Source organism: Aulonocara sp. 'chitande type north' Nkhata Bay, linkage group LG10 (genome assembly GCF_057382095.1).
Source record: "Aulonocara sp. 'chitande type north' Nkhata Bay isolate Kocher_YH1m ecotype deep benthic linkage group LG10, A_spYH_male_GT1.1, whole genome shotgun sequence".
NCBI classification, from domain to species: domain Eukaryota; kingdom Metazoa; phylum Chordata; class Actinopteri; order Cichliformes; family Cichlidae; genus Aulonocara; species Aulonocara sp. 'chitande type north' Nkhata Bay.
The window spans coordinates 11,869,421-11,890,857 of NC_141353.1; the positions used below are offsets into that span (position 1 = coordinate 11,869,421).

Genomic DNA, 21,437 nt, shown 5'->3' on the forward strand with positions numbered 1-21,437 from the left:
TTCTCCTCTTTGCACACACGTCACTCTGTTTTAAAGATTTGTTGTGCCCTTTAAAGAGTCTGTTGCATGCAGAGGTACTCAAAGTTTATCAAGTTTTACTCGGTTAACTAATAGAAATATAATAAATGCACAATCATACAACAAGAGCTATTACAACACTTAAGTGGTCTCCACCCATCGTTTGCTCATCCTGTCTTGTGGAGTGCAGTTAGCGCGCGCTCCAGTGATTCTCAGTCGAGTTTACATTTGGATTGCCAGCTGCTAGCATACCCTGGTTGTACTCGACGGTGTGTTTTTGAGAAATGAAACAAGTTTTCTTGGGAATAGTTTTCTTGCATTGTGCTTTGAGTTAGTAAAAAGGATGTAAACTCAAACAGAGACCTCAACTCACTACCACCAAAGAACTGATATCCACATACACCTTTACAAACACCTTACAATACTCATTAAAAGACTCAAAAACAACAAAAACTTACACAAATCCACTGAGTGTGCTAAACTATACTACATTTGCATCTTGCACATGTCTTTGTCTCTATAATACCAATAATGTATACTTTATTGATCCCAGTGGGGAAATTCCTCTCTGCATTTAACCCATTCACTCAGTGAAGCAGTGGGCAGCCACTGGGCACCTGTGGAGCAGTGTGTATGGATGGTACCTTGCTCAGGGGTACCTCAGGGTAGCCGTTCAGTGGATTTGAACCCCCGACCTTCCGATTATGGGCCACCACTCTACCTACTGAGCTATCCCTGCCCCAAAGGCAGAGCAGAGAGACTGCTCACCCCCCGTGGGGGAATCAAACCCCGGTCTTCAGTGTGACAGGCGGAGATACTAACGACCACCTCTGACAATATCCTGACAATAACTCAACCTGGTCCTCCGGACATGGCGTCCATCACAACAACCGCAGCGTCCTGCGACGTGCCACCTCCGGTGACCTAGCTCCTCGGACACGCATGGCTTTATTTAATGTCAGGTCGGTGGCGAACAAGGCTTTTCTTTTAAATTACTTTTTCCTCACCGCGTGACTGGACATTTTACTCCTGACGTAGACCTGGATTTCTCCCGGTGAGTTCATCCCCTTCTCTGAGCTTCTCCCCCCAGTCTGTGTCTTTTTTAGCTCGCCAAGGCTCACTGGCAGAGGTGGTGGCTTAGCTTCGGTTTTTAAAAATAAACAAAGTTTGGCTGCTACCCTCCCCTACCTACCCTAGCTTTGAAGCTCAGCTACTGGAGATGACTGACTCTTCGACTACTCTGTGTGTTGTGGTCTACCGTCCGCCTAAATACAACAAGATTTTCATCTCTGAATTTGCTGACGTTTTAGGATCTGTTCTTTTTAAATATGGCTGTGTTCTTATTACTGGCAATTTTAATATACATGTCTGCTGTAAGGATGACCCGTTAGCTAAAGATTTTCTTGCATTAACTGACTCTTTTAACCTCATTCAGTGGGTTAATGAACCAACCCATTCTAAAGACCATACCTTGACCTGGTCTTTTCATATGGTTTGGACATTTGCATCAAGGATATAAAAAATGATGGGTTCTCTGACCACTCCCCGGTCATCTTTGATGTTGACTTAGGTAATACTGAACTGCACCTTGAGGCCCTCCTTCGCCCTATGCGCATAGTTAATACTGAAAATGTGGCAAATTTTTCTGTTTCTTTTTTTAATTGTTCTACCTTTCATATGATTGAGGACTTTGCCAACACCTTGTTAACCATATGCTCCTCTATCCTTGACACTGTTGCACCTATTAAAATGAAGCGCCCTAGAAATTATTCCCAATGTTGGTTAAACAACTCTACACGCGCCTTACAATGTGTGTGTCGCCGCGATGAGAGGAGGTGGAGAAAAGATAAACTCCAGGTGTTTTATGAAATCCTACGTGCCAGCCGCTCGAAATTACAAACTGCTGCCAAAATGGCCAAAGCGGCTTTCCTATCAAAAATTACCCTGGCTAATGGTCACAACCCCTGAACGCTATTTAAAATTTTTAATTCAGTGGTCAATCCCTGCCCTGTTATGCCGCTGGTGTGCTCTCCGGCTGTTTGTGAACAATTTTTAAAACACTTCTTAGATAAAGTTTCATCTCTTAAGTCTTCACTTCCTTTAATGTCTAGCCCTGTTTGTACCCCTGGTTGTTCGTCTACTTTCCATCAGTTTGAGCCCGTGCCACTCCTTACTCTTAAGCGTTTAGTTGAACAATTGAACAATACTAATCCTATACACGATACCCTCCCGTCTCGTATAGTTACGGACTGCTTCGATGTAATTGGACCCAGTATCTTCCTTACTCTCTGGCTGCATCCCGTCAGCTTTTAAACATGCTATAGTTCAGCCTGTTCTTAAAAAAAGGAACCTTGATTATAATGATTATGTGAATTACAGGCCGATCTCTAAGCTCCCGTTCCTGTCCAAAATCCTCGAGAAGATAGTTCTTCTACAACTCCAGGCGTACCTGGATGAGAATGACATTAATGATAAATTCCAGTCTGCCTTCAAACCACATTATAGCACTGAAACAGCGTTGCTCAGAGTCCTCAACGATCTTCTTCTAATTGCTGATACTGGACGCGCTGCGGTCCTAGTTTTATTGGCTTTATCCTCGGCCTTCGATATGGTAGATCACAATATCTTATTAGCGAGGCTTGAGCATACTGTAGGCATTAAAGGTGTTGCACTTGATTGGTTTAAATCATACCTCTCCAATAGGTCCTTCTAGGTCAACCTGGGCACTCTTCCTCCGCTGCACCTGTCGGCTGTGGCGTGCCTCAAGGATCTGTGTTGGGCCCGACTCTTTTCTCACTGTATATGCTCCGTCTAAGTGCAATCTTTGAGAAATGCTGCACTGCCTTTCACTGCTATGCTGATGATATACAGATCTACTTTAAACTAAATGATGATCTTGCTTTGTCCTTGCACTGCTTTCAAGAGTGCATGCGCGAGGTCAAAGAATGGCTCTTAGCAAACTCTCTTATCCTAAATGATAAGAAAACTGAAATCGTGGTGTTTGGCAGCAATGATCCTCGTGGCCAACTTCCTGATGCCTTTGGTTCCCTTACCAGCTCCCTTTCTGACACTGTTAGCAATTTGGGCGTGTTGCTTGACAGCTCGTTCAAACTCGATAAACAAGTGTCTGCTGTAGTTAGATCTAGTTTCTACCAACTGCGTCTCATCTCTAAGGCTAGGCAGTATGTTCCGCATAAGGACCTGGAAAAGCTCATCCACACCTTTGTGACTTCTAGGCTGGATTACTGCAATTCACTGTATTTCGGTCTTCATTCTGCCCTTCTTCATAGACTGCAGACAGTCCAAAATGCTGCGGCACGCATTCTGACCAGAACTGGGAAGTTTGCCTGTATCACCCCTGTTCTAGCTGACCTGCATTGGCTACCCATTAAATACCACATCCAATTTAAAATACTGCTGCTTACGTTTGACCAACAACACAGCACCGAGCTACCTTAGTGAACTCCTTAAATCGTATGTTCCTGCCAGAGCATTAAGATCATCTACTCAGTTGCTCTTGGTGCAGCCTAGATCTCGGCTGAAGTCTAGAGGTGACCGGGCGTTTGCCCTGGCTGCACCAGAGTTGCGGAATAACCTTCCGATTGCGATCTGGGCGTCCGATTCTATCCAATCTTTTAAATCATGGTTAAAAACCTAAGTCTAAGAGGTACGAGCATTAACAAGCAGGAAAAGCGAGATTAAACATCTCGCAGTATAATCTAATAGTTTAATCTTGCTTTTCCTGCTTGTTAATGCTCGTACCTGACTCTTAGACTTACTTTATTTTTCTTTATACATTTTTTTTATGGCTTGTGCTTTTACTATGTTTTTACTTGATATGCATTTTATACTACCCCTGTGTATTAGTGGCAATGACCTGTGAGTATATTTGATACTTTGCTGAGGCCTTTTAATACTCATGTTACTTTTCTGTCTTTTATGTTAAGCACTTTGGTATACCGCTGGTTTTTAAATGTGCTCTATAAATAAAGTTTGTTGTTGTTTGTTGTTGTTGTTGTAATCAGTGTTGCTTGAACCTTTGATGTATTTTGTTGCGTATATTTTCAGTGTGTATTTGTTTTTGTGTGTCTGTTACTACTTTGTGCAACTCCTGTTGATCAGACTGTCTTTGACATAATATTCTTGCTAAACAGATTTTTAATCTCGAGGGTCTGCTTAAACAAAGATTCAGTTATTTTTATTATAATAGGAGTTTTTATGAGTCCCTTGCACATGAAAGGATATCTACTAATTGTGCTAAGCAACAGGGTAATGAAACACTAGAATTTACACAAATAACAAAAACTGAAGCAGGCTATTAGTACAATTAACAGTGCAGCAGGTCATGTTTTTTGTCAGAAAAATGCCATAAAATTCTCCAAAAGCTTGGAAACTACCAACATGGTCAAGTGCTAACACCACGCTGGGGCACACATCTGTCACTCGTAGTAGTCCCACATGTTTCTGCGTTTCTGACTCTGCGTAATCTGGGTTGCAGATTACATCAGACTGAACCACTTCAGAATATAATGGAGACCTTCTTTTCATACTGTGGAAAGCAAACTGATCTTTTATTTATAAAAAACTGCTGTAATGCCCCTTTAAATACCAGATAATTGTTGGGGGTTTTTTGTAATTCACTGATAATGATTAAGCGCTGAAGGTCTTTAGCTTTGACAGACTCCATATGAAAGGGATTCAGAGGCCAAGCTTATTCGAATTTTTGGGCAGCCTTTGACTTGCTCTGCATCAAAGTCCTCCGAGATCTCCACTCTTTGTTCTGTCTTGAGGGATGAAGACATGGTCGAAGACAATCAGGTTGTCATGCCAACAGTGTGGCACCCAGCAGCACTACCACAGCGCTGTCTCCTCTGACTGAGCACCTTTCTGTTCTACAGTATCCCACTTACACTCTGAGAGGAATTTGCATATCTAAGCTTCCCAGTTCAACCTGCTGGTTTTGAGCAATTAGCGGATGAAGCACTATATTAATGAGCTCTACAGTGGTTATTAAAGAGCAGAAGGGAATTGTTTATTTTCTTTGTAGTTTTCTGTCTAAGCAAATCGTAAACTTCTCTCTTCTTCTGTAATTACTTTTCAAGGTGAAGTCAATTATTTTAAACCTTACAAAACAGAAAACACTTCTGCTTTGGTGTGACAGCAGTCAGAAAGGCTGAAGGTGTTTTTACAAACAATAAAGTGCATGACAAACTATCTTACACCTGACTTCTGTAACCATAGACCTTACAGGTGTAGATGGAAGTTTACACACACTGATCATGGGCAAGGCTGTCATGATAATCTGAGACTTCTTGGGTGATTTCTTGGGTGAGATGGAGATAGATGGATAGATACACGCCAAATAATATTTAGCTAAATTTTCATTAGTAAGTTGCACATTGACCAGATGCTTTGGGTAGCCATCAGCAAGCTTCTGGCTGATTATCTGATCAATTCCTCCTTCATTATTTCGTCAACTTTGTGCCGTATACCAGCAGCACTGGCACAAGGCCAGGACATGATGCTACCACAGCCATGCTTGACAGTTAGCAGAGTGACGTAGCTTTGAAAGACTCAAATACTTCTTGTCATTGTAGCCAGACAGCTCAGTCTTTGTCTTGTCTGACCATAAAATGTTTCTTTAGAAAGCAATTGGATTGTCCATGTGGGCAGCTTGAAGATTTCTATTTTGGAGGAGGGGCTTCTTTCTTGGTTGGCACCTTCTTAGTCATGGCAATGTAAAACCTACGACACTGTGGGCAGCGAAGCCAGCATTTCAGCAGTTTCCTGTTCATGACAGGCTTAAAGTCGTGGTGGTTTCTCTCTCCTAAAGCTGGCAATGTCCTATTTCAGGCATCGGCAAACTGGCTACACATGTGAATAACTTTGTACTTATTTTCAGTGGTTTGAGCCAATGATGCAGGAATCTGTAGTTACATAGAAACGGCTCCAAGTGACCTTCCCCTCATGTGTAAATCTGCAATTGTCCTTCTTGTTCACTGGTCAATCCAATAAGAACTGTCAAACATAAATTTCTTTATGTTGTCAGTCATTATCCCTTACAAGAAATTAATGCACCTTGGCTTTGTAAAGTTCAAATACATTGTTAAACCTTCAACTCTGAGTGTTAGAATATCTAAATAAGTCTATGCACATCTGTAAGTCTGTGTTTGTATCTATTTTTATGTGTTTCTGTGTTAGAGGAAAGCACCTTTAATCATACCCTGCTTTACTGTCGATTTCACTTTATAATGAAAGATGATTTACAAAATTAACATCATGTTGTGTTCAGAGCTGAAACTAATTACTGAGAAAAAAAGTCATCAAGAGAATTTTTACTGACAGCTGAAGTGAAAAGAATAACTTTCTCACAGACTCGTTTAAGATTTGACTTATTGTTGGAAGCACAGGACTCGCGCTCCTGCTGACCAGTAGAAAGACCTGAAGGCACTTTGTTAGTGCCACAAATCTCAAGTCTTAAATTTATTCCAAATAGCTGTTAATGGCATTGATTTCACACGTCTGTTTACGATTCATTTGCCATCAGAGTTTCGTTTCAGTGCCGTCGCGTTCTCAATTATTACTTTGTAACTATCACGTTATTCCTGCTCACAAACGGCTCTCACAGCACCACAATCCCAGTTAGAGTAAATTACAGTCCCCTGTTAAGGTTTTGATTTGCAGTCATGTCATCATTTCAACGCTCAGCACACTTTGTTAAGCTCTCCTTTAGTGCACACAAATCCACACACTGACAGCAGGACTCCATCCATCTGAATGCTTTTATATTTATTGTTTTCTTGTCCATTTAGAAGTGCAGGACATTACTACTGTCATGTATACGTGAATAACATGGACACAGCTCCACCCCAATCAAACTAAATCCACCAGATTTAGTTTGATTGGGGGTCTCCAATATGCAAGCTACATACTATTTGTTGGATACAGTCGAAAGCCAGTTTGTCTGGACTTTTCAACAGCTGCTGCATGAATTACAGATTCACGTCTGACTGAGTTTGTGTCTGAAAATCAACAAACTTTTTTATTGTATTTGCAGAGCTTTATACTTCAGACTAGAATCAAGATGTCCTGACAGCTGTGATGGATGCTAAGACTTCACTTGAGGATGGCTGCTGGGAAGTAAATGATTTAACTATGAAACTGAGCTTGTGTGAGACGGCTCACCTGCCGGAGGTTTTGATAGATCATAATCATTATACCTTTAGGTTCCCACTCAAAGTCAGGGATGATCAATAATTATGATTGGTTATTGTACAAGGCCTGCAACATCGGGACCACACGCATGGATTCTGCTACTTTAGATGCTCCTGAGAAGCTGCAGGTCTTTAACCAACTTCATGGAAAGACTCCAACAAACAGCTGCTGGTTTCAGGGCTCTCAAAATGGTTTAGACACGTCTTCTTCTTTCATTTTAAAAATGCAGCCAAGCAGGATTGAAATAATGATGCAGATGCTGGCTCAACTTTTTTTTTTTTGGTGAGCGAGCAGTTTATTTGATGATGCTTCAGGATCATCGAGTGCCCCGAAACTGGAAACGTGGAGATAAAACGACTCCCTAATGCAACGTGGTCAATTATTTCTTCATTTATCTTTTAAGCCTGAAGCCAGTTCATTAGTGTCTTTTTTCTTGAGTCACAACATCCCCACCGGCTTCTATTTGTGCGCTTGTTACCTTTTTTCTCATCACTCCATCGTGCCACCACTTCCCCTGTATCTTGCCGATCGCTGCCTGACGCTCACCTTTTCCTCTTTTTCATCCATCCATCAACAAGCCTTCTCTAGTCACTCCCCGCTTTACATGACATCCTTCCTGCTTGCTTTCTCTGATCTCTTTGCCATCTTTTCACCGCCACTTCACTCCCACTTTCTCTTGCTTTCCCTCCCATTCAAAACTGATTTGCTTTGCGCCTTTGCCCTTCACCCTCACTCTCAGACACGCCCAGAGAGAGAATATGACAGAGTACAGTGAATTCCCAAGCTGGGCTCCCACTGCATTTACATTCTCTAATCTTGTAACAAAAGGAAGGAGGTGATGAGCCGGTGCCTCGTGGGAAAGGTCAAATTGCTAACTAATCTGCCCTCCCCTTCCACCCCCACTCATCCCACTCCTCAGCCCCTCCCCAGTCTTCCCACAGCGCTCTGCAAAAAGCCCACTGTGTCATTGCACTCATGTCTGGAGGTCACTGTACTCCACGGAGCGACCTCGCAAGTTTTGTGTAGCAATTAATTACCGTCACCGTGGCTGGCACATATGGGCCTATTATCATAAGGCCTCATGGGAGGATACTACTTGCAGCCATTATTCTGTGGGAAGTGACAGGGAACGTTTTAAAATGCCAACAGGCTTTTACTTCCACTGCTTTGTTGGTCCTGTAGTCAGGACAGACACGAGCAGGCAAAGACCACTGGCTATTTTTAACAACATTCCCGCTTCATGAATATGAAGGGTTTGTTTGTGCAGCACACCTTGAACCATTAAGTGGTTATTAAGACAATTAACCAAAGTTATAATGAAGAGGCAGTATAAGGATAAGGATAAGGATCACCTGATCTGTCACTACAAGGTGAAGACAGATCACTGAGATATTACAATAAAACAGGGTGAAAGTGATGACTTTCAGCAAGGATCAAATCAAAGGACATCAGCCGACACCAGTTAGCCAGTAAATTAGCAAATGAGCTATTTTAATTATTTTCTGTTCTCTTAAAGCCGTTTAAAAATAATAATAATGCAATTTTCATCCATCAATTTTTCAGGTTGCCGGGGGCAGCAGTCTCCCTCACCCTGGATCACGTCTCCCAGCTCTGATTGGGGGAAACTGAGGTGTTGCTAAGCCCATCGAGAGACATTGTATTTCAGACATGTTTGGGTCTGACAGCAGTCACATCTCACCTAGGAGGCATCTGAGTCAGATGATTGAGCTGGTTGCTTTCAATGTAGAAAGAGCTTAGCTGCGCTCAGCTAAGCTCCTCATCAACAATCAGCTCATTTCCACTGCTTGCATCGGCAATCTTATTATTTTGGTCTCCACCCACCGCATGTGGCTAAAGGTGCAGGTGGGAATCTTCCTTTCATGGCAGCTCGTTCCTGCGTCATGTTCCAAGACCCTGCGAGAACTTGAGGCAGAAACTCACTGTTAACCTGTTAATAACTCTTCTCGTACATCTTTCAGCATGAAACCTTGGTTCCAAATTTGTTTGCAGAGAACGAAATCAGGAAAGAAAAATATTTATGAATCCCAGACCTGAGCACAAAGGTCACACACACAGATTAACAACATCAGAATCACAAGAAACTACACTGATGGTGGTAAAATCAATCAAAGGCGCGTTCCACCCGGCCATCTCTGTTTTTCTGACTCTGATTCTTCATTTTATCTCTAACTGAACCACTGTCCCGAGTCTCAACTGGCTGAAATGCCTTTTTTATGGATCTTTTGCTTTCAGACAACAAAGCTGAACTAAAGTAAGCAAACACACCAAATACCTTCTTCTGTAAATGGTAGAAAGGTCTGCATCACTCACAGCCTCGCTGAATTCAAATTGATTTTAAAATTTTTATTAATCACTTTTTAAGCTCTCGTGGCTTTATGTCTACTTTATAGATTTACTCACACCGTATGGAGCTGCCTGCGTTCGTTGGGTCAGACCCTCCCACGGCCCACCTCATTACAAAGAGATGTTTTCTGTGAAGCTGCAGCAGCGGAACTCATTACGGATAAGTTCTCAGTATCTACTTGTTAATCACTCCTCAAAACTTTTACACAAAGGCTTGTGTGAATGCATCCTGTAACATTTGTCATTGAGCTATACTTAATAATTCTAATAATAATAATTCCATACTATTAACACCTTTTTTCAGGTATTATGCCTTGTTTTATATATTTGTTTATTTTAGCTGTGTGCTCTCCTTTATTATTGAATATGCAGAACACAGTAAAATGTAACTTTAAAAACCCTGGTGTGGAGACTTGGGTTTCAGCACCACGGACAGCGACAGTCTCTCAACAGATATCTGAGCTTTTGGACGATTAGGGAAGATGGAAGAATGCATCTGGAGTAAAATTCAGAAAACAGTCCACAGACTGGAAACAAAACATCCCAACAACAAACAATCCCAAAACATTCATTATTACTGGAGAATCCAGTCGCTGTAAAAGCAAAGCTGAAACACGCTTGTCTTCTTCTTGTGTCGAGACTCTGATAATCTGATAATCTTCTTATTTTGTGGGAAATCTGTTTAAATATTTTACAATCTTCAGACGGCTGATTTTAAAAAAAAAAAGTTTAACTTTATCGACCATCATGCACCCAGATGTGACGGCTCTTTGAAATGCATAGTCGCTGCAGCCGCCGACTAAACTATAAAATCTGCCTCAGCTTCGTCCACACATTTATGTTTTCTTAATATTCATAGATTATGGTGAACACAAAAATGTCCTTGTGTACGAGGTCTCAGCTCTGCTTTTTCAGGACCATGGACAGCGACCCTCAACATGAACGTGCTCTTAAAAAGCCTAAAATAAAACTCTGACAACACTAAATCCTCAGAATACTGCTGAAATATTATTACTTCATATTTATTGTGGGATTCACTCCCTGGGGAATTTGCCACCTTGAAGCTACAGCACAGGTTACTTCTGCTGAAGATGAGTTTCTTCTCTAAAACATTGTTAGATTTGTTTTCGTCATGCGTCACTTAGGAAGTGATGATCAACTGCAAACCATCGCAGTCCCTTCTTATCGAGCTCAAATGTTTTACCGTGTCAGGCCACACGAGCTGTGCACGTCTCCGCTGGGATCAACGTTTTGGTTTCATTGCTTTTAACCAGTCGTTAAAGCAGTGAGAATTTCTCCATCCCTGCTTTTGTCTTCGAAACAGAACTTCCCTGCATCCCAGCTCAGCATCCATTTTTTTCTCCTGCCTCACCCATAATATTTCATTTTCCCCTCTCCCCTGTTCTCCCTCTGGTTCTCAGGCTCTCTGTTTTCCTCTCTGTACTTCTGGCAGTGCTAACGGGCTTTTCGAAGTGGCCTTCAGAAGCAGCTGGATTGCTGCCGGGAGCCTTTGGAGACCTGCCAGGCCATCATATGCCCCTCTCCACTTTATCCTCCTACGGCTGCCCGTCTCTGTTTCTCCGTCTCTACAAATTTTAATCTTTCTTTTTCTTGTATGCATCCATCCATCTATCCATCCTCCTCTTCCTCTTGCAGATAGTGTTTTATCCGTTCTCCTCCCTCTTCCGCATCCTATTTTTCATCTTCCTCCCTCCTCCGACTCTCATCCTTGGTTCTGTCAAAAACTAAATTGGGATTTCATGAAGCTAAACTATCACAGTTCTCCACGAGTTTCTCTTCAATTTAGAAAATCTAATGATTGTGTTTCTATGCAACAGGTGGCCCGGCAGTCTATGTGAGCGCTTTTATGTCCAAGCGTATCTCTTTATTCTGTTATGTAGTTAAGCACAAGGTTTGTTTCCCCCCTTTGGCTCCTTTGGGAAGACTGAATGTTTCTGACCAGAAGACTGTTTTTACCTCATGCTATGTCACAGTAGAAAATATTTTGTATACTTTATATGTTGTACTGCTTTGCTTACTCCGAGCCACTGCTGTACTTTTGCATGATTCAAAATCAAAATAACCCTTTTAAAGAAGTCATTTAAGCTCCTCTCCTTTTCAGAGTACCTGCCTTTAAAGCAACTTGATTCTGATTTGAAGAGCAGGTGGGCGGGGTTTCTGTGGTGTCTGTGCTCACAGCCAGCCCCGGTCACACAGGACTGTAGACCGCTCAGTGACCAGTAACCACTGGTTGGTGAGTGGCAGTCACCCTGTGAAACTGGTTGCAAAGAGGTAAAACCTTTTGCGATTTTGCGTTTCGGGTGCTAACAGATTGCACCGGTCACCCTTTGTTTTCATGGCAGATGCCAACTTGCCTCACAAACCTCTCACTAAGCAGAAGCAAAACTGTGAATAAAGAAAAACGAGACCCAAACTGGAAACAGAGCCTGAGGCTGGGTTCACGCCCAGGCTTTTACTTTGAAGGGGAAAAGTTTCTGGTTTTGGTTTGTGTAATTTCATGTTTCACTCCCTCTCAGTCGCTAGTTAGTGAATGTCTGCAGACGGCCGCAGCAATCACAGCAATCACAAGGTTTTGGGTGTGGTTCGACTTTGCTATCGATGCATCGTCCAGCTACTACCTTCATCTTTTAGGCCTGTATGAGCGAGGTCTCAGAATCTTTACATATCATAATAAATAGCACTTCATTCATTCATAATTGTCCAATTGAACTCCTTATTTATTATTGCAGTTTGCAGATAACTGCTTTAACTATTAGGATAATGATAATAATATATTTGCAGAGCCAGAGTCTGTATCAGTTTTTCTTTTTTTATGTTGCTGATATTTATCTATTTGTTCTGTTGGTTGGATTCATGTTTTTTGTCTATTCTCTTCACCGTTTGCTACTTTGAAGGGAACTGGAGAGTGTTAGGACAATATTTCAGTTAAAATTAAATATTTCTAAACATATGAAGAATAAATGGAACAAAATGGACCTTTGTGTTTGGACTGTGACCCTCATTTAAAGAGAACACGAATGAACCAACGCCTCAGATTCAGTTTCATTGTTCTCAGAAAATGCAGCGCTTATTCCTGAAGCTCGGATACATTAAAATGAAGTGTTTGTCATTCAGCTGTGATTTCACTATGAGCTGGTTTCATCAAAGAAACAACAATACCCGTTTGATGAAAGGGGCATTCAATTAACTAATAATTTACAAGCGACGACAAGCTCCAAACAGTCATATGTCTTTTGTTGCACTGAGAGAACATTATCAAGGCAGAGAAGATTACTCCAATTATATTATCGAAGAAACATCATGAGCTTGGAAACCACAACCTTTAGAATGACAGTCTGCAAAGTAAACTTATTAAAAGTGTTTGATTTAAATATATAGAAACCGTTTTGCTGCTTCTTAACTCTGAGCATTCGGCCACTTTCCCCCAGCGTTACGTGCACTTTATGGAAAAGCTGCAGGACTCATGTCTCATCTCAATTTAAATGAGTTGCTTAAATGGATTCTTGGTTACATGTAAATGTCCTGAAGCTCTTACCTGAGGCAGAGAAGGTTTTTGCTGGCAGAAGTTGTTGGATTTAGCAGAATTAGTGTTCACACAAAGATACCGATCACACTGTATAACAATTTCATTTTTATTTCAGATAGACAGGAAACAATTCAATGACTTTAATAGTCAAAGAAATCTGTGCACATTCATTGTTATCTCTTCAGGTTCCTGTTCACGATTTGCTGCTGTGCTTCAGATTATTGTCTCGTTATATGAATCAAACTGATGGTGTCATTTTTTGACTCGATTATACTTTGGTCAAGTCGATGACTGCACAGGCCCCGCCTCTGCAAAACAAACCCAAATCATCCTCCACACTGTCACGAACTTTAGCCTTCAACACGCTAACTGAAATGCATCTCTTGGGTTTTTTGCAGTTCCTCCTTGGGGTGATTTGGCAGTGATGTCTACTATTTGTGGCAGTGTATTAAACCACACACCTGAATGCTCCAGACCAGCAAAATGCAAAATACTCCTTCTTTCACAGAGGTGCTCACACTTGATGATCACTTATTCAGGTGGGTTTTCATACATACTTTCTGAAATCGTACTGAAGTACAGTTTCCAACCCCAGTGATGTCAGGCGAGGAGCAAAACTAGGAGCACGCTTATCATTTTCCCCCTCAACATTCATCTCGTGGTGCTTCACACTGGGTTTGTAGTGTATGGAGGTGACTGAAGAGAATATTTAGATGAAATGAACTGAACTGTGGTGCCTGTGGGAGAGTCATCTAGTGGCTTCACTGACTGTCCACACACTTACAACTTTATAAAAATCCTGATGAAGGAGATCCAGCTCTAGTACGAGGGGATGAAAAGGATGTTCAGGTGATTTTAAAAAATAAATAAATTAGAGCAGCGCCAACTATCTAATCGACCGAATTCACATCAGTTAAAGCTTTTGATTTTTACCTGTAGGGTATCCTACCACAGACAGGCCGAGATTTCTGATAACGGTTACAAATCTTACCTTAAATCAAAAAAGATCTGCGCTTGTTTCAATTTGATGATGATGGAAAATTGCTGACAGAAGCCACAGACCTAAAGATTTCACTCTCCCTGCAACATATTCTGGTCTTTCAAGAGCTTTTGGAAACTGAAGGATTGTCACAAAAGAAAAAAAACAATCCACCAAGCTTGTTTACTTGTAGTGAGGGGATAAAAATCATCCATTTGAGGCATCAGGCTGTAACTCATGCACAAGATTGTTGGCAGCTTCGCTTTGAAGCACCAGTTGCAGCACCAAAGTGTTTCCTAATGCATGATCTGGTAATCAGTGACCTCAACAAGCAATCTGTCAGCCAGTGGCTCGTCTAAAAATGTTTTTCCTCTTTTCTTTTGCCAAATTCACATCAAACCGTTCTCTCTGCTCTCCTGTTTCCTTCACCTTCCCCAGACAGATCTGTTGTCTTACTCTGTGGAGTTTTCTTTGCACAGATCATCATCCAGCCCTTGTTTACGTCATCCCACTGCTGAATCATTAGCATGCTTTCACCAACACCAAACACTACCACAGGCAATAGTTTTGCATCCCTTTGTGGGCTTTTTTAAAATTTTTAGAGCCACAAGTCAGGCACGTAATCCCAGTGTGTTAGAAAAAAATGCATATTCACTGTCAGGATGCTTCTGCAGTGCATGTAAACTGATGAAATATGGAGCAGATCCTTGCTGGAAACATTAAAAGTGCTCAGTCACAAAGTAAAACTGAGACAAAAACATGTGTGCTCCAGGGCATGTGCACACTCGCGCACAAACATAAAGGCGCAGACGTGCAGGCTGAATATTAAATCTTAACGTCTTGTCAATATTTACATCTTTGGGGAGACTCGCGTTTCCGAGTTTCGTGAAAAATAAACCGAAGGGCGGCAATCGCTGCTGTGTCCTGCATCTCACACATGGAGCAAATATAAACGGCAACATGTGGCTTCCATGGCGTCATCATAGAGACCAAGAGTATTCGTGAACTATCTATTTTAACTACCAATACATTCTTTTGACATCAAAGTTTGAATAAAGCAGCAGGAAACAAGAAACAAAGCTTTACTGTGACAGTAGCTGTGTTCCAAAACCTAGGCCGTATCCTTCGAAGAACCCGGCCTTCGTGGTCTACGTGGGCCGGGTCCTTCGAAGACTGAGAAGGCCGGAAGTGCGAGGCTTGTGAAATGGGACGGTCTAGCCTTCAGATGTGCATCACCAGCTGTCTCAAACATCTCACACTTCTGTGTCATCAGTTTTCTGTTTGACGATTATTCAGCTGTGTGAAAACTATAACTCTAATCTCAGCTAAACTGATTTACTCAGGAACAAATAAAATACTGAAAAAAAATCATATGGTACCTACATGTTAGACAAGTTTAGACAAGACCCTAATAAAGGAAAATGTGTAGCTATATACTCAAGTTAAAAAGTTATATAAAAATATCAAAGTGAGCCTGTTCATTTACTGCTCTTGACAGTGCTAACGGCTCCTCTTCCCCTCTTCGTTCACGTCAACTTCTTCTCCCAGATGCTTTGTTGGATTTGCTTAACAGTCATGTTTGGTGCCAAGTTGCCATCTGAGCCACATTACAGTGAACCTTTGGGCTCTCCAGTGTCACCTCATATCACAAAACAAATAAGACCTATTCCTCAGATGAATCTGGAGCCAGGTGCTGATCCCAAACCTGACCTGTGCCCTCAGAATCACACTTAGATGCTGCTCTAAATCCTCACACGGTGCAGTTGACATGCCTGGCAGTTTGTTGTCGTTCCCGGGTAGCCTCTCTGTTTGCTTCCGTTTGATTTCATAAAACCATTTTGTGTTTTCTCGCTTTAGGAAACACGTGTGAAATCAGTCAAACGGTTCTGGCAATATGACAAAATGCGCCACCAGAGTATAGCCGACTGCTTCTGGCTTTTCTATTCATTTACACCAGCACAGCAGAATCAACAGTAAGCAGCGTCTGGCGCCCATCTCAGCCCAAAGCAGATGCTGCGTAGGCCAGAATTCAGGAGAGGCACCTGTGCTTTTCCGCTCCACTTAGCTAAGAAACACTGAATCATCAGTGCTGGAAAGAAATTGAGTGCTTTGCTTTAGTATTGCACTTCATTACTGCACACTGCCATAGTACATTTTGGAAACTTATCTCTAATAATCTAATCCCGGGTATTCACACTCATTCACTCTGAATGGCCCTTATCAGTTGTTATGACTCCTGATAACCTCTTGTTGTACATTCTAGTAGGTTCAGTGAGCAGCTATCGTCGTTCTAATCAGTGACAAACAGAAAGAAACTCAGATGATCTGGCAGACCTGTAGAAGTCATGTGCTCATGTTAGGGAGGTCATCAGGACTGCTAACATTGCTCTTTAAGAAAAGCTGGAAGATCTATGGACACTAAATGATGTTATACCAGAGCACTGAACCTGTTAGCAGCTGTGAGAGGCCACAGACTGGTGATATCTCTGGGAGAGATGACTCATAATGGCCATGCAAAGCTCTGATTATAGAGCGGCAACAGCAAATATGGAAGATATCTGTGTTGAGCTATTACATGCACATGAGGCACTTTTCTGACTGCCATAATAAATAAACTCCACCTGGGGAGCACTTTTACAGAGTGCAGTCACTATCAAGGCATTCAGCTTCGATCAAACTCACCGAATATTTTTAACAAACTTCTTTTTAATCAGATTGAAAACATTTGAGATGATTTCGGTTCCAGAGTAAAACTAAAACAGCAGGAATAAACACTGAAGTGACACTGAAAGTGTCTGTGGAGAAAACGTGTCTTTAACCTGCAGCCCTCATGATGACCAGCAGGAGTCTGAGAAAATAACCCAACTTCTTACCCCATCTTGGTAATAAGATGAGATCAGTGTATTGACTCAAACAGCAAAAGCAACGATGGACTTCCACCAGACACTTAAAATATGTCCAAATATTTTGTGCATTAAAACATTTTTCTGACTCAACGGTTCTTAATGCAGCCACTCGCCCATTTCACTGGACAAATTTGCAGCATTTAGTTTTTCAAAGCAAGCTTGATTTTTAAATTCTAATAAACAGATGTGACCAATCAGACCGCTGCATTTAGCAGCACGTGTGCTCGTAACTCAAATTGTGCACCAGCACTGAAATCTCATTGAGATGGAAATAGTGAAATAATCCTATTTGAGCTCAGACACACAACTAGACGACTCGCTGAAAGTATTCGTCTGCCTCCTCAGACGTGGTTCCAACTGCACTCACGTGAGCTCAAACTCTGACATCGTCAAATATGTACAAAAGTAGTTGTGACTGACCTGCACTGAACTCCTGGATCCAGCTATGCTGCTGCCACTTTGGATAAACTCAGGATTCCCGTTTCTTCCTTTTCTTGTTCAGGAACATCAGGATCAGCTCATCGTCGCTTCATGTCGACTTCATTTTTTTCACAAAAACGCTACACGCTCTGTGTGTGTTTATATTACACAGCGAGTTCAGATCTGGTAAATTCTGGATAATTTCGTGTTCGGTGCGTAACGGCCTTTAAATGTCCAGAATGACACCAGTTTTTAATCACTGCAAATGCAGTCCATTTACTTTTCTTCTAACTGCTCAGATTAAAGTTGAAAGGTTCTCAAGCCAAGTGTGGTCCCACTGTGGGAAGTGTGAGCATGACAGCATCTCTGTGCAACTTTCACTGAAGCATAACAAACTAAACTCAGGGTGTTTCCTCCTAATCGTCTTCCAACTCGACCACATTCCACATGATAAATTTGACTTTGCAAGACTTGAGAAACAAAAAATCCAGTTTTAAAACATCAAGCACTCAAATACTCAGCTTGTCACGCTCTGCATGTCCATCATTTATATACAGTCTCTGTGGTACCCATCACTAGAGCTACAGTGACTAACATACTGAAGTATTGCCATCATGAACACACCGACTGTTGTCACATACACCACCCCCGGGACTCAGCACTGCTCAAGCACCAAATACACATCATCCATTTCAGAAGAAAGATCCAGACATAAGAGTGCTGGCAGTGCTTTGGCATGTAAGGAAATTCTACTTCATGTTTAGCAGAGAAGTCTCTCTTCCAGCACCGCTGTGACGTTGTACAGATACACTCACACAAGCATGCAGGATAAGAACAAACACACACATAAAACAACACACATGCAGAAATTGAATCACGCACTCACCTCAGTGTATAAGTGTGCTGATTCGGAGTTTCTGACAGGGTCTGGGGGATTTCTCTAATCACCTGGGATGAGGAGGTAGAAAGATACGGTCAGCAGGTGAAGGATGGGCTGCCTCTAAGCTGATCATCTCATCCCAGACCTATATTATCATTTCCCAAGTTTCTCCAATTAGGGAGTGCTGATGTGGGATCAGTGCACAGATCTCCCACAGTCATCGCTTTCAGTACAGAGAGAAGAAGCACAACCGGGAAGAACCGAGGGACCGGATCAGCAGAATTCCTCAGAAATCCTTCACAAATGAAGCTTCACAGAACTCTGGAGGTTGTTTCGACTCTCCGAGCCCTCATTTCAGCTTAAGTGAACTTTGGCGATTTCATGTTAAATCCCCACGGTTTAGTCTTTTAGCAACGTAGCAGGTGGCAACAGAATATTAAAAAAGCGATATAGCGATTCATCACCTGCTGTGGCTTCTCTTGATGCTTCCGTATAGACGAAAACATTAGTAAACAAACTTAACCTTGCTTTTTTAATAAGTCCTTCGCCAGCTCTGCTTCTGTTCCTCTGTTTTTAAAAGTGTCAGCAGTTAAACTTTCCTTTGTTGCAAGAAAAAAACTTATAATAACCTTATAATAGATTGCACCTGTCTGTCAGGTTATCGTGTATCTGAAAATAACAGAGCCGGAAGGTTTTTTTGCACACTGCAGTGGGGTTGAAAAAAGGGTCATAAGTCACTGATTTTCTTCAAAAGCTGAATCAGTGTTTATGATGGATTGCTGTGTTTTGACAGCTGATATTGTGGCATCAAGCAAACACAACACAGCAAATGTGATTAAAACTCACCATCACCCAATCAGAAATATCTTTTAATATTAGACCAAACAAAAAAAGAAAAATTAACACCAATGCTTAGATTGAAAAACTGAGTAGTCACTAATTGCTTGCCTCAAACAAATCAGGGTTTGATAAATGGTGGAGGGAAATGAATCATATATTTACATTTTGTTGTTTTTCTTCCAAAACACAGGAAGTCTGTAATTTGGTCTGTCTGAATTAGTAAAACAAAGCAGATACTTTCATCCATGTTAGGTTAGCCTTCTTAAGATTCATGAAAATATCAAAAATTGCATTAAAATACAATAACAACATGCCAATGATACATATGGTTTGTTTTAACTGGAAACGAACACCCTGATCTTTTCTTATCCCATCTGTCCTCCCCAACCTCACTCATGGTCTCACGAACTTTGTGGCTGAATAAAGCTCGCCTCACTTCCTCCTTTACTTTCATCATAATTGTAAAGACAGTTAGAGAGCACCAACAATATAAAGGTCACAGTCATGGGTCAGAGTATGCATCTTACATAAATGACCGTTGACTTTCTCTCATGGGAAGATGTTTTATACCAAAACATGAGCAGAAGAATACCAGACACGCTCCGACCTAGAACCGGACTAAGAAGTGAGAAAGAACTACTTTCATGAAAGAGCATACGAATAACAGAACCAAAGTCATTTAATTAATATGCATTTCATGCTTTCACATGATATTCCATGCCGTGAAAGATACTTTGGGCACGACTGAACCCAACCATTCCCCTACAACAGTGCAAGTTCACAACAATCATATCAAAGCTTTTTATAGTTCAAGGCAGAGGAAACCCAGTGAACAATCCCAGTGATTTGCTATACGGAAGCTTCAGTGGATTATGAACGAGCTTCTGACATGAACAGATCTCCTGGACCAGCAGCGGTTATGCTAGGTTAGCATGCATTAGCTACCGTGGTCTGTTTACTTACAGCAGCTGTTTGGTTTCCTGCACTATAAAACTGTGCTTTAGCTTCACTGAATGCAGTCTCCAATGTGAGGTAAAGATTACATTAAATGAATACCATCATATATAAACTAATGTAAACATATAAAATAAAAATAGTGCACAAAATGAACAAAATATGAATCATGGGTAATCTCGCCCTCTGCAGAACTGCTGTACTTTGCAGCACTTTAATCCCCTAAAAGAAATCTAAGAATGACGAGAAAAGGGGAAGAAAAAGCAATTTTTTGAGGAGAAGTTGCTTTACTTTTCTGAACACCTCCTGTCTCTTTACATGATCCCAGTCTGACTTCTTGATGTCGAGATCAGGGCTCTGCGGGAGCTTGATGAATTAATTTTGGTCCAAGAGTCATGCTTGATGGTGTTGCATGAAGAAACAAATCTGATCATGTAGTGCATAAAAACATTTACACAGCGTTCTACATTCACTTGTACAGTCGCCTTTGTCTCTCGCATTTTTAATTAAAAAAAAAATAAAAATGGAGTTTCGAGCAGCGAGAGGCGAGTTGTGCATTAAAGTGTACCAGCAGCACTAAGTGTTGGGACTCTGTCGTACGATGATCATGATGATGCATTGAGGTTGAAAAGCTATAAAAATATTCTCCAGCCACAAAATCCAGTGTCAGTGGTGACACACCTGAACTGGATCCTTTAATGGCTCCCTTTTAGACCGGGGAATAAAAATACTGTTTAAGGAATTAGCAGCTCAGCGGAGTGGAGATGTGCAGCATATGGAGGTTTAAAAATGTGGACGAATCAGCAGCTTTTACTTAACAGCAAGTCATGAAAAAGCTTTCAAACTAAGACTCATTGAGTGCGAACATGGTTTGCAACAGTCTCGGTGTGGATATTTGCATATGTGACAGAACCTAAAGTGACACACATAAAGCGCATAAGCTCAGCTGGCTCCGTTTAAAGGAATAAAGGAACACTCCAGCACTCACACCACACTCTGCTGCTGCATAATTCCTCACATGTATGTGCTGGTTATGCTTAGTGAACGTGGGTGCAGGTTGCATAGCCTTCCACGTGGACTTGTGTGTTATATTTGAACCTAATTAGTGGAATTAGTTTCTCACTTTGCTATCATGAACAGCATGCACTAAGACTCTAAGAATAGAGAGTAACCTTTTCTAGGCACAAAACTCACCTACTACACTGTAGTAACTTCAGATTTCAAGATAGCCAGTGCAACTTGTGTGGTCATGAATATTCCACTTTGGCCTTTGCAAAGCTCTCCTCGGGGCTTTGAGAAAACCTTGCCAAATTG

General features: G+C 41.5%; 1 protein-coding gene across 2 annotated transcripts in view; it reads right to left on the reverse strand.

The window, feature by feature from the left end:
• The window catches only part of sgcd (sarcoglycan, delta (dystrophin-associated glycoprotein)), a 425,600-nt gene that overhangs the window by 240,511 nt on the left and 163,652 nt on the right, over positions 1 to 21,437 (reverse strand). Inside the window, exon 2 of one of the 2 annotated variants that reach the window (XM_086308253.1) lies at positions 18,336 to 18,397. The exons of the other annotated variant lie outside the window; for it this stretch is intronic. The gene's annotated coding sequence lies outside the window, so the exon portion shown is untranslated. The remainder of the gene's footprint in view (positions 1 to 18,335; positions 18,398 to 21,437) is intronic. 2 annotated transcript variants of the gene reach the window in all.